The 15,436-nt window shown below is 27.3% G+C and overlaps 1 long non-coding RNA gene across 1 annotated transcript; it reads left to right on the top strand.

The window, feature by feature from the left end:
* Positions 1-2,477: 2,477 nt before the first annotated feature.
* Positions 2,478-8,457, top strand: LOC136087453 (uncharacterized). The gene is made up of 3 exons (XR_010641806.1): positions 2,478-2,774; positions 8,004-8,072; positions 8,312-8,457. It is a non-coding gene; the product is annotated as an uncharacterized LOC136087453 (long non-coding RNA).
* Positions 8,458-15,436: the final 6,979 nt, after the last annotated feature.

The following is a 15,436-nucleotide window of genomic DNA, read 5'->3' as shown; positions in this document are numbered from 1 at the left end:
TTATTATAATAAAAAAATGACATTTGGAAAATGAAATAAATTTAAAAAAGTCTACTAACCGAAATTTATCAGCGAAAAACACTTTTTTTTAATTAAAAAAACATATTCATATTTAAGTCATATATTTTAAACTCAAGTTATAAGTTTAAAAAATGTACGAAAAGCTTTGAAATTTTTGTTAAAGCTGTGGAATAATATTCTTATAAATTTATGTAATTGAATTTATAAAATTTTCTTTTGTATAAAACTGTATAAAATTTTCGCTAAAATTTTCAAAACCTACAGTTCCATAATCGAACTGTATTTTTCGAAACTTGCTCTTTGTCTTTCATTTAATCGAACTTCGATTAAATGAAACTTTTTTTAAATGATACAAAAAATTTAAAAACTATAATATAAAACTAATAAAATTAACGGAATTAACTGAAATTATTGAAAAAAAATTTACTGTTACCTGTCTGTTAAAATTTTTTAACGTAACGGACGTTAACGGTAACGGACGGGTTTACCGGACGGAAAAATCAATGCCGATGCTTGATATTATGTCAACTGGATGGTTAACGTGCTGGATTTTCTTAGACAAAAAATGAAGTCGCTTTTTTTTGTTTATAAATATATTCCTCTACTTGCAAAAAGGGCAAATGCTGAAGCCAAAATGTGGAATAAAAGTTAATAATGCAAGTTTTGAGCATCAAAAGTTCCCAGTCAGTAGTGCTTCCGATACCGGTAATACCGATACCGGAATACCGGTATAACCGCACTTTTTTAAGTATCGAATCACCGGTATTGGTTTGGTTCAATACCGGTATAAAAAATATATGTAAAGGACTTGTGATAAAGCGGATGCGATTGCTCTATTTACGTGAAACACGAAAATAAATGAAATATATAAAACTTCAAGTCGCGATAAACAACGTTCGTTCATCTTGTAATGACAGTAATGTAATACGCTCACAGAGTTTGGGATGCTGAAAATAATAAGTTTTTTAATTGATTTTTTATAAAAAAAATTATTGTTTAAATAATATAGTTAAAGAAAAAACTTGTTTAGTTTAAAAGTTAATTTTTTCTTCCTTTTATTAACAATTTTTCTTCCTTTAATGTAAAACACATAAACCAAGCTCGCGTTGAAATGGAAACGCAATGTGAATTGAATATAGCGCTAACACACACGCAATGTTAATTGAAAATTACGAAAAGAAAATTAAAACTTGAGAATACTTTTAATTTTGTAAAAACGTCAAGATGATACGTTTTGTACAAAAATCCGGCTACTTCTGAAAAAAGAACTTGAAAGTAATCTGCAATTACAACAAGAGCTATGAAAGTGATGAGGATAGAAATACTGACTATGACACCAACAAAACCAATGATGATGAAGACTTTTCCGGTGTAATGAGTGAAAAGAATGACTCTATTGAACTGACTGATAATTTGCAGTCGTTAATCAATAAGGTGCGCATTATTGTGAAATTGTTTCACCGTTCTGCGACAAAAAATGATCAAACACTTCAAAAATACACATTAGACGAACTTGGTAATAATTGGTACTACTTGACTTCAAAACTCGCTGGTGTAGCTTGCAAAAATGCTCGAACGTCACATTGGCAAATCACTGATCAACCTTGACTCCGAAATTGAGGTAACTGATAGGGAGTTGGATGCAATTTTAGCTGTTGTTTCATGCTTGCACTAGTAAAATTGGCTCTAAAAGTATTGTGTTGAAATGATGCAACACTGTTGTTAGCCGATACAACCCTAGTTTTCATGATAGATAACCTTGGAGAAACCAATAGACATTTCTCTAATTCGATTGCGCAACTGATTTCTCAGCTTCAAAAAGAGGCTAATAAGGACAAAATTGTAAACAAACTATATTCGTACTAAATAAAAATGTCTTATTTTAACTCTAGCACTATCAGAATAATATTGAAAAAAAAGTGGAAGAGGGAAGTATTACTGTATATCATTGCATAGAAATTCATTTTATAATAACAATATCAAAAAAAAATGATATCGGTTCGAACCAAGAGAAAAAACTTGATGTTCACAAAGCTTGGTGTAACAAAATATGTTAATATAGACGTAAAGAAGGTGCTGATAATTTTGAAATAATGAAACACACTAAAATGCGGGAGTTTCAATTTAGGCCTTAGAGATAAAAATTAGTTGCAGTAAAAAATCTTAAAAAAAAGAAATGAAATTTAAAGCTTGTGTTCATTTAAAACAACACAAGAAAATTACCTTAATAGCCATTCCAGACAATTTTTTATAATTCAAATAAAGACATATAATTTATATCATTGTATAGAGCTTGACTTGACTTAAAAAATGAGGGGTCATTCGGCATTTGAAGTTAAGCGGATCCAAAGTTATTGAACTTTTTGTAATGCAAAAAATGATGATTTTTTGACGTACCCAGTGAAAAATAAAACCGCGTCCCACGTGGGTTCCGCGTGGGTTCCGTGTGGGATTGATGGGATTTACGTGGGACGGATTTTCCCATGTGGTATCCGTATGGAAATTTGTCACCTTAAACCCATGTGGGTAATCCCACATGGGTTACATGTGGGAACCATATGGTATTTACACATATGGGAAATCCCACGTGGGTTTCATGTGGGATTTGCATGGGAATTAATTTGAAAGCTGGAAACTAAAAAAAAACTTTTAAAAAAAAACTAAATAAAAATTTTTAAATCGACATTGCATTGCGTTACGTTAATATTGTGTGAAAATATTTTATATTAATATAGAGAATGGCAAGCAAGTATGTAAGTACCACGAATAATGTTTATCTTTCTTTATAGAAATAAGATTAAGATTTGTGCAAATAGACGTATTATAAGGAATATATAATAGTTATTTGAATATAGATCTTGAGTATATTATCTGCAAACAATTAACTGATAAAAGTTCAAATGTTGTCAAAAACCAAGCATGCATGCATGGAACACTACAGTGTCCCACAAAGAAATGCAGGTTTTAAAGTCAAAGAATTCCCAATTTTCTTTGTTAAAAAAGAAAAAAATAGGGTGGTGGTGGTGGGTGGTGTTTTTGTTTTGTTCATGGTCGCTCTCCTCGATTTAGCCTAGCTATATGAAAGTGAACCATCCAGAATGTAGACTGTACAAATATTTTTTATAACGTATAACATTCTTATGTAAAACATCTATATTTCTGGTAAATATATTGCTTTTTGTTGTTGTTGTTGTTGTGAGGGAGATAAGTTTCTGTAACTTTTTTTATGCTCCAAAACTTTTAACTTTAGATATAATAAGGTCCTTATGACTTAAGGGACTTACAAACTACATTGAGGAACAAAAACAGGATATTAACAGAAACTTTTCAATTTTTAATCTGGAGTACCACAGTGTTATTGGGAATAAAGCCTCTGGGTCAAGTTTTCAAAGTAATATAATCTAAAGTAATGTTTAAATAAAATAGTATACTTTAAAATGCATATAGTTATACATATAACTCCTGATATAGTTATACATATAACTCCTGATATAGTTATACATATAATTCCTGATATAGTTATACATATAACTCCTGATAGTTAACTATATGTATAACTAGTTATACATATAATTTGTTATAGAAACTTATTTTTTAAGGTTATGCTTGAACAAATTAGTACCAATTAATTCAAATTTAAGATTTAGTTAAAGTTCAAGTTAAAGTTCTTATTTATTCATTGTTTTTGTTAATTTTATATTTATTTGTTCAAATTTGTTAATTAGTACTATTTCTTACTACAGTAAGAATGTTTATCATTGTTGAACGTGATTTTATTTGTTAATTTTATTTTTCAACATGTTTTGACAACACCCTTTACATTTTAAATGATGACAGCTTTACTTTTCTATTGACGTTAAATTTATTACGTTTCAATAACTCAGATTGTATCATAACTGAATTATTCTAAGCTATGTAGGGGTTTGTTGTATATCAAATGGTGTTTTAAATAAAGTAAAAATTATATATATATATATATATATATATATATATATATATATATATATATATATATATACAACATTAAAACAATAAAATTGATACAAAATTTCACTTTAAAACGAATACCATTAACATTGCGGTGATAATAGCATTAGGAAACTAGTATTTATGTATTAATATTATACTATAAATAAATAGTTTTTTAATTCATTTTATAAAATAGAGACTGACAACTGATAATTAATGGAAATAAATACAAATTATAAAAATCATGTAAACTTCATTTATTATTTCTAAATACTATATTAATGTTAGTCTACAAAGTTAAAATCAATTTAGAGCATTGTTATTAGTTCTTTTGCGATTCGCACTTCCACTTCTGTCTCTTAAATTTATAAAATAGGTGGTCAAAGCTTGCTCAATAGGTAGGTTCTCAGCATAACAATGCTTTTTTCTCACACTTTCTAAAGAGAAATATGGCAAATTGATTACTTATTTTTACCTAAATCATAGGATCATCTATGCATCTATCAAACTCAGTCAATTTTTTGCCATCTCCCATTGAAAATGATGTAAGTTTTTGTTATCATATTATGATGGTATATCTGAATTGTTAATATAATATAAAAAATGCATATACCATCAATTTTTTTTGGGTTCAATTATACATTTATTCTCAACAGTACTAAAAGTAAAAAAAAAAAACATAAATTATTCTTTCAGATAAGCAAGCTAATTACTGAATTTAAATAGTTTTTTCTATGATCCTCTACAGTTTTAAGCAACAAAAGCAAGAAGTTTTTAGACCACATTGTTGGTGTAAATACCTCTAAAACCTGCTCATAGCTAGCATAAATTGTTTTACTTTTTTTTAAATAAAATAATTTACTTTTTTTTTAATTCAATTTTTTAATTGACATTATTTTGGTCTCAACATCCCCTCCCCATTGTCAATTATTGTTAAACTCACACTGCCCCTCTATCTACTGGCATCATTTATGGATGATCCCATAGCCTAAATGCTATATATATACATATATATATATATATATATATATATATATATATATATATATATATATATATATATATATATATATATATACATATATATATATATATATATATATATATATATATATATATATACATATATATATATATATATATATATATATATATATATATATATATATATATATATATATATATATATATATACTATATATATATATATATATATATATATATATATATATATATATATATATATATATATACATATATATATATATATATACATATATATATATATATATATATATATATATATATATATATATATATATATTATTTTTACTTTATTTACAACACCATTTAAGATACAACAAACCCCTTACAAAGCTTACAATAATTCAGTTAAAATTCAATCTGAGTTATTGAAACGTAATAAATTTAACATCAATAGAAAAGCTGTCATCATTTAAAATGTAAAGGGTGTTGTCAAGATATGTTGATAGTAAAATTAAGTTACTAATAAAATCACGTTCAACAATGATAAATATTCTTACTGTAGTAAGAATTAGTACTAGTTAACAAATTTGAACAAATAAATATAAAATAGTGAAAAAACAATGAACAAATAACTTGAACTTGAACTAAATCTTGAATTTGAATTAATTGGTTCTAATTTGTTCAAGCATAACCTTAAAAAATAAGTATATATAATAAATTTTATGTATAACTAGTTATACATATAGTTAACTATCAGGAGTTATATGTATAACTGCATGCATTTTAAAGCATTTTATTTAATTTATATATTACTTTAGATCATATTACTTTGAATACTGGGCCCAGAGACTTTATTCCCAATTACACTGTGGTACTCCAGATTAAAAATTAAAAAGTTTATGTAAATATCCTGTTTTTGTTTCCTAATGTACTTCGTAAGTCCCTTAAGTTTTATGAACCTTATTATATATAAAGTTAAAAGTTTAGGAGCCTAAAAAAAGTTACAGAAACCTCCCTATCTCCCCCTATTTTAATTTTTTTTTTTTTAATAAAGAAAATTTGACTTTCAAACCTGCATTTCTTTGTGGGACACTGCAGTGTCCCATGCATGCATGCTTAGTTTTTGACAACATTAGAACTTGCATCAGTCAATTGTTTGCAGATAATATACTCAAGAACTATATTCAAATATCATATGAACATGTTAGAGAATGTTCATATGATATTTAAATATCACAAATTTAATAATATTGTTGTGATATGTTATATAAATAATTCCATAATAGAATATGGTATGAAAATAAGATAGGATATGAAGGCAATGATCAAAGAATAAATTTACTTATAGAAATTTAGATGTTTGTTTATTAGTTTCAGAATATTATATAATGTGTGACTGCGGCCTTCTATAATAACAGGCCTTGACATCGCGCAACAAATATGTTAAACTGAAGGCCAATTCCTAATACTGTGTTTTACATTTTCATCTTTTAACATTAGACGAAAGTTTGTGTTCGCGCTTTTTTAATAAATCTTTAAAATGTGATTGGTTTATAAATTAGATAGCCCAACATCAAGACGATAACGTTGTAAGGTTCAAGGCATTAACATTGCAAGGTAATAATATTGTCAAACTAACGATAAGTTTTTTTAATAATTAAAATGCCTTGAAAATGCTTTTAAAATGCTGTTTATCTCTTTGCAAGTCGAACTATCTCAACTACAACAAAAATATCAATTTATACAACTACAACTACAATATCAATTACAACTACAACAAAAATATCAATTTATAAATTCCCGAAGAATCAAGAGGAGAGAAAAAGATGTAGTGAAGCTATCCCAAGAACTGGTTTTATTGTTACAGACTATACAGCATTATGTCAACTGCATTGGCCAAATGAAGCACCTTTTGAAAGCAAATATGGGAAGCAACGACCTTTAAACATACCACCTGTTTTTAAAATATTCCGCCTAGTTGTTTAGCCACACCAGCAAGTAAAGTTAGAAAAATGTAACTTCAAGCGGTTTTCGAAGCAATTTACCAGATGTGTTAAATGATTTTCTAAAAGAGGATGAACTTATATTTGACGATATTCAATCTTTGTTAAGTGATAATAACGATGTTATTGTTTTCCAGCTTAATAAAAAAAGTTTACACATACAATCAAAAATGTACAAACTTGGTGTTCCATTATTTATTTTAGTAATTTTCAAGGATTATTCATTTGTAGCTAACCATAATGGCACAACTTGTAATATTTCATATTTAGCTGTAAACAAATTAAAGTTAATGAAAACAAAATCAGCTTTATTTGAAGCAGTTAGATTTTTAAAAAATAAAGAAAGTTCGCTTCAGTCAAATATTCTATTCGAACACCTTAATGCTATGAGAAAAGTTAATGTTGGTGAAGTTTTATATACTTCAGATATTATATGTAGAGCATATGAGTATTTTGCTATGCGACGAAGTTTATATGATTGTTTGTGTATTGTCTACAAGTTGCCAAGTATAAGGACTTTAACCCTGTTGAGATATATTGATAAAACTTTTTTTTGCTTGAATCAACTTTTGTTGGTGTTTTTTATTGTTGGTGATTTTTATTGTTACCATTTTTAGCAAAAAAAATTAAAAATACAGTTATCTTTCTAATATATAGATATATACTTTGTTATGGTTCTGCTTCATATTGGTACTATTTAATATTACATAAATATTCTTAATGAAATTTGAAATACGAAAAGCATGATTATCTTTCAACAATTTTTTGGTTTTCTTTTTATATTTCCGTTTTTACTAGAGATTATTATTAGAAAACATAGACTGCCATTACACCCTACCTAATATAAAAATATATCAATATAAGTAAAAGTTAAAGTTTAATCGGCCTTCAGTTTTTACGGCATCTTGCGCGATGTCAAGGCCTGTTATTATAGAAGTCTACATCATTGAAAAAGTAGGTTTTTACATTTTTGTTTTTGTTTTTTTGTTTAACTACTTATCCTTATTGATCACTTTTTTTCAGGATTCTCCTTAGGGGTTCAAGCTCAATACGCATAATATGTGTTCAATTACGCATAATACGTTAGTCATTGTAAGTAATAAATTATGAAATAATTATTTGTGAAATATTGTAGTCATTAATGACTTCAAACTGGCTAATAATTAAAATTGCTCGACTGATAAGGTTCCTTATTAAAATTGCTCTCTCTCTCTCTCTCTCTCTCTCTCTCTCTCTCTCTCTCTCTTTCTGTCTCTCTCTCTCTCTCTTTCTGTCTCTCTCTCTCTCTCTCACTATATATATATATATATATATATCTTTTTTTTTTTTAGAAAATGTTTGAAGAAAGTTAGAAGATACTAAAAACCTTGGTATTATACAAGCCGAAGCGATTTAATTAATTCAATTGACAAAAAACGGCGTGTAAATTGCAAAAGAAAAAATAATATTTTTAATATTCGTTTTGGATGTATTGATTAATAGCATTTATTTTTAAATAAATTCATTTTGCAACACGTATTTTAATTTTATAAAATTTCGTCATAATAGTTTAAGGTAAATCCCACATAGGTTATAGGTGGAAAACATCACATGTAAAAGATCAAAAATGCTACACGTTTTGAATACCAAATGGGATAAAGTAGCAAATGCCAGATTAAGTTAAGCCTCTCTGAAAGCTTCGATGAATAATTTTAAATTACTATTTAAGTAATTTTTAAATTAAAAGAATTTTAAAAATTATCATAGAAGCATTCAGACTTTCATTTGTCTAGTATTGACTACTTTTATACCATTTGGATTAAAATATGTGGCATTTAAGATCTATAACATGTAGTATTTTCCACCTATATCCCATGTAGGATTTACCACATAAAACCCATGAGGGATTTACCATATGAAACCCACATGGGAAAAAATAATAATCCCCATATGAGTTACATATGGTAAAAACCCACGCGTATCCCATATGGAATTTACCATATGGAATCCATGTGGGATTTACCATATGAAACCCACATGGGACAAAATAATAATCCCCACATGGGTTCCATGTGGAAATATCCACGCGTATCCCATGTGCGCTTTTTCACTGGGTAAGGGCTTAAGTATGGAAAATTTGCAGTGTTATGGCACCGACTTTTGAATAACTTTTGAACCGTTATTACATTTGACTTGAAATTTTTCATATCAATTCACCAACTATTAGAAAATAAAATACCAAAATATTTTTATTTAATTCAGTCGGGATTGACCAGATTTGACTATTTTACAGACTGTGGGTTATAACTTATTTACTTAGTTTTGGTGTCATATTGACTTTAGAATAACTTTTAAACCATTATTACATTTGACTTTAAATTTTCCATAGTGATCAAATATAAGAAAATAAAATACCCCAAAATTTTTTTGTTCAACAGACGAGATTTACCAGAATCATCTGTTTTACAGACTGAGGGTTTTCACTTATTTACTTAGTTTAAGAAAATAAAATTTGGGGTTATATTATAATTACACCATACAAATATACATAAAGGAATCATGGAATCCAAATAGTACATCATTTTAAAATTATAGTATAATTTACAGACCGGTCAGTAAATTACTGCAAATGGGCTGCACAAACCAACTGGGCATACCGACTTATTTGGTCATACCGACTATATTTGATATTTTTGAACCGTTATTAAACTTGATTCGAAATTTTTCATAGTGGTCCCATTTTTATTCATCTGACAAGATTAACCAAAATCATCTATTTTACAGACTGATGGTTTTCACTTATTTAATTAGTTTTGGAAAATAAAATTTGGGGTTATATTATAATTACACTATACAATTATGCATAAAGGAGTCATGGAATCCAAATTAAACATCATTTTGAAATTATTGTATAATTTAAAGACCAGTCAGTAAATTACTGCAAAAGGGCATTGAAATCTGTCATAATTTTTCAGAATGACCTATTTAACAGACAGAAAATTATTTAATAAAGTTAAATTTAATTTTTAATGAAAATAACTTACAGCAAACGAACTTTCTGAAATTTGGAGTACTTTCAACTGTAATAGGCAGGTATAACAGCAGAAAATATAAATAAAAATGTAAAAGTATTATTATTAGAAACACAGATACACAATAACGTGTTAAAAATATTTTGTTAATTCATTTTAAAAATATATAAATTAAAAACATTTAATAAATAAGTATAAAAAAAGAAACTTACTCTTTAAGATTGTTTATGTGAACCTATGAAAACGCCTTAGATAAAAAAAATGAAAATAACATAAAAAAATGTTTTTATTCTAAAACTTATTTCTTGGCTTTTAGTGAATGATTAGAAGTAGCAAGTTTCAGTAACGAAACAAAATAATAATCATTTTTAACAATAGACACCGTCGAGAAAGTAAAACAAGTTGTCTATCGACACAAAACATCACAACAATAACATCACAATTAACAAAAACTTAAGCTCTCCTCTTAAATCTAATAACTTACTTTCTGATCATCACTATGGATTTCGATTTTCTTGTTTTACAGTTGATACTACCATTTATTCCTGTCTTGATTAGAATCTAACACTCTCTGATTGCTTGGAGGAGGTATTTGAGCTTGAAAAAGATCTCACTTCTGCTACAGCATGGGGCTCACAGTGACAGGTGAACTTTGACTCAAAGAAAACCTTTTTCAGCTAATCATTATCGCCATAATCTAGATCTTCCTATATTTATGAACAGTAATGTACCCATGTGTCATCTACCCTTTATCTTCTAGCATTAACTCTTACTTCCGATCTTTCTTGTTTCCAATTTTAAATCAGAAGGTACAAAAACAGTAACTTGATTTGGAACAATTTCACTATTGTGGATAGAAATAGGGGTAGAACAAGCATCAGAAGGTGACAAATCAACAACATCCGGAAAAGCACCAATAAAAGATGAAGCAGAGTTTAAAAAATACTTTCTTAAATCCTTTTTACATCCTCGTTTTTACATCCTTGTTTAAATATAGGATATTTAAACAAGGATGTAAGAAATACTGAAAGATTCGGCCATGTCAAGTTAAATTTATCTTTTTCTGTACAAATTTGCAAAAAATGGCGATTTGTTAAAACCAAATCTGGATTTTTGAGGGATACAATGCCTCCATTAATATTTAGAAAATTCAAAACATTGTCGGATGCTAAAATTAAAAGTAAACTTAATTTAAGTGACATAAAGAAAAATAAGGGGTGGATTATTTTGGTTTCAATAAATAGAATTATTAAAATGAACAAAATTTGTGCTACAGTATTCCTAATTTATAATTTTGACTTTCTTGACTTATAGACGAAGCAACCATTTTGTTGAGACTGTTGTTAATTTCAACACCTAAAAAAAAAGGAATTAAAATAATTATTACTAGAGTTCATAGTATTAGTTCAACAAACAAATAGAGGCAAATAAATATAAAAAGAAATAAAAAATTTCTTACACAACTCCATTTTTGCAAGCTTCTGTTGAATACTATTTTTAGGTTTTTGTTTTGAAAAAAACAGTTTAAATAAAAGCAACCTGTAGTTAAAATAGTAAAAATCAAGATTTTAACTTTCTTGAAGAATGCAAACCTTTTACCTGGGAAAAAGTAAAAGATTTATCTTCATTTGAATAAAATTTTAAGAATTATGCTTTCACTTTTAATATAATTTTCATAATTTAACCAAAACAAACGCAAAAATCAAAACAGATAACGTCATTAAATACGCGAAGAAAAGCATATATATACACATAATTTATAAATGCAAATCCTTAGTACCAATTCTTTAGGTAAACTTAAATAAATACTTGTTTTAAATAGAGGAAAGGCTAAACTTGGAATTTCCACCTAGACGTTTTTCAAAAACACTTTTTTTTCTATATAAATCAAGCTTGAAGTTTTTAAACGCTGAGAACTAAAATTTTTTGTATAAATGTTAAAAAACGTCCAGATTCCATTAGATTCCTCGTCCTTTTCTTAATAAATATGGAAAGTTTCATAAAAATTAGATATGTTTAAACTCTAAGGAATCCTTACCTTCAAAAGCTTCGTTTTTAAAAAACGTTCCCGCGGTAAGTTTTTTCAAGAAAAGTTGTCCCAAGATATGGGTTGTATACAAATGAAGCCATACAAAGCTTAGTACTTTCTATATATGGTTGGAAAGAGGTTGAGTAACACTAACTGATGCAAAAAACCTCAAGGCGCTTGCTTAACCACACAAAAAGATATAAGTGGAAAGTTTATGAAAATATTTTTTGTCAAACGTCAAATGTTTTTTGTTAAGCCGTGGAATCGCTAACCTTGAAAATCTCCATGTAAAATAGCCAGAGTTCACGACTAAGTTAAGCGATAAAAAACTTTATACATTACTGGATTTCACAAATAGTTAAAATTGTGAAAACTGTAAGCTGTTGCTATCCGAAAAAAACAATCGTTTAAAAAAGATTAGTAGTAGTTTATGAATTTATATTACCAAAAACTTAACATGTCGTAATGTTTCAAATAGATATATATATATATATATATATATATATATATATATATATATATATATATATATATATATATATATATATATATATATATAATTTGGAAACTATTTCTTAAGAAGAATCACTCATTTGGCTATTATGCACAAGTCCAAATAGCAATGAGTTTATTTGGACTGAATCAATATTTGTTTATAGATATGTTTGTTTATGAAATGACTTAAAGTGGAATTATTATTGTAAACAATAGTTTTGATAAATGTGATTTTTTAGATGTTGTAGATAAGTTGGAGTATTTTTATAAGAAATTTATTTTATCTCAATAATAAATAGTACATTTCATGTATTTTTACAGTTTTATAAGAGGATCTATAAAGTAAAAATGGCACATTCTACATGAATTTGTAAAGCTGCTATTGTTTGACTTTTTATAACTTCTTTGTGTAATAATTGATTTCTTCCATTACGTGTTATACCAAAAAGCTTAAGCAAATCAGAAATTAAAAAATCTTTATCAGCCATTACAGAATATCCACTCTTCTATAGCTCTCTTTTCAAAAGTTTTTATTGCTTAACTATTTCAATATCAGAAGTAGAACCAACAAGTAAATCACTAACAAAATGTTATTGTACCAAAAAAAGCTATTCCAACTAATCCTTTAAAGATAAAATGGTGCTTATAGTGGGAAAACAAACTACTTTGAACTGTAAAGCTTAAATTTTTAAACCAATTTAAAACAGTCAATAATAACTTTTGTTTTAGGATAAGTCTATTTGAAACATTATGACATGTTAAGTTTTTGGTAATATAACTTAGACCAAAACTGTATTGCACCAAGTTTAAGGTCTATCAAGTTTAACCATATAATAAGATCTTGACACAATAGATTTTGGTATCTTAAACTAGGAAGTAAAATTTAAATAAAAAAGTCTAAGCCATGTTAATAACAAGAATAGTTGGTCAATCGATAGTTGGTCAATCATGTTTCACCTATAACCAGATATGTAAAATATGAAGGATATGGAAACAATTTTTTGGGTAACTTTTCTTCAGAATGATGTTCAGGATGATAATACTTCATACTTTCACGTTCATTTCTAAGATTTAAATATTCAAATAAAATGCTGAAAATTTCTTATCTCATGCCAGTCAACGAGTTAAAACATTTATCATTTTTTTTGTAACTCACAATATTATTTTTCGATTGGTCGTTGATTATTTTTAAACTTTTATATTCTTCAGGCTCTTTTAGTTTTCATAAACTATTACTAATCTTTTTTAAACGATTGTTTTTTTCGAATGGCAACAGCTTACAGTTTTCACAATTTTAACTATTTGTGAAATTCAGTAATGTATAAAGTTTTTTATCGATTAACTTAGTCGTGAACTCTGGCTATTTTACATGGAGATTTTCAAGGTAATTTTCTTGTGTTGCCTTAAATGAACACAAGCTTTAAACTTCATTTCTTTTTTTTAAGATTTTTTACTGCAACTAATTTTTATCTTCTAAGGCCTAAAGTGAAACTCCCGCCCTTTAGTGTGTTTCATTATTTCAAAATTATCAACACCTTCTTTACGTCTATATTAACATATTTTGTTACACCAAGCTTTGTGAACATCGAGTTTTTTCTCTTGGTTCGGACCGATATCAGTTTTTTTGATATTGTTTTTATAAAATGAATTTCTATACAATGATATACAGTAATACTTCCCTCTTCCACTTTTTTTTAATATTGTTCTGATAATGCTAGAGTTAAAATAAGGCATTTTTATTTAGTACGAATATAGTTTGTTTACAATTTCGTCTTTATGGGCCTCTTTTTGAAGCTGAGAAATCAGTTGCGCAATCGAATTAGAGAAATGTCTATTTAGCTGTAAAGTTAAAAGCTATGTTGGTGCAACTATTTAATGAGCGACGCACATCTTTTTCCAGCCTACTAAAACATCTGCACATCAATGTAATGAGAATTTTGATCCTGCGCTCTTTTGAGCATCTTAGCAAATTAGCCATTGTAAATTGCTCGACTGAATGATCGGCTTAATCAGAAAGCGTTAATCCTCTTCTTTTTACTAACGTTTCTTCAGTTTTGTTGAAAAATGCTGTAAATTGTCATTGAAAAAAATTCTTGACGTTGTAATTTTAAAAAAATATAGCAAACGGAAAGATTAAATGTTTCGAATAATTTATCCAAAATTATATGTTATGAGATGAAAGTTTATGAATGAGGAAATTGTGGTATATATTTGCAAAAGTCTTACGAATACTTGAAAACTGTGACGCCAACAAGTGTCGAATTGGAGAATGGATTTTTAACATGTGGCAACATTGTCACAAAACTAGGATCATCTCTTGAGGATGTCACTCTGAACGCCCTACATTCCTTGCGGGCTGATTTTGTATATGAGAAATAACGAAAAATAAAGTCAGTAATTTTGATATTAAATAAACAAGCATTTTTAATCCACTAAATTTTTACTATTAACTTGAGATTTTATTGATATTATGGTAAATTAAAAAAAAAAGTTTAATATCGGTATTATACTGGTAGTACCGGTATTGAAATTATTCAGTACCAAAATACCGGTATTGAAAAATGGTATCGGTATTGGAAGTAAGTACCAGTAAGTTAAGGATAATTTAAAAACGTGACCATATCTAAAAAATACCAGACGCATACAAGAAATAAATTTGGTATGTATAAATACAAATGATATCTAAAACAGGCTCGTAGCCTGAATTAAATACCATTTCTTTATAGGAAGAGCACTTTTTCAAGAGGCGCCAAAAATAAAATAAAAATAAAGGCGCCCAAGGGCAATTTTTTTAGCGTTTAAATTCACCTATTTTTTGATAAGATTTTGCATAAATTTAATAAAATGGTTGATTATTTTTTTTATATTTTCAAGACGGTTTTTGAATATATGTTTAGTTTCAAATTTTTAGTGGCCAAACA

This window comes from Hydra vulgaris, chromosome 11, assembly GCF_038396675.1.
Source record: "Hydra vulgaris chromosome 11, alternate assembly HydraT2T_AEP".
Lineage (NCBI taxonomy): Eukaryota > Metazoa > Cnidaria > Hydrozoa > Anthoathecata > Hydridae > Hydra > Hydra vulgaris.
This window is presented reverse-complemented; position numbering and strand designations above follow the sequence as displayed.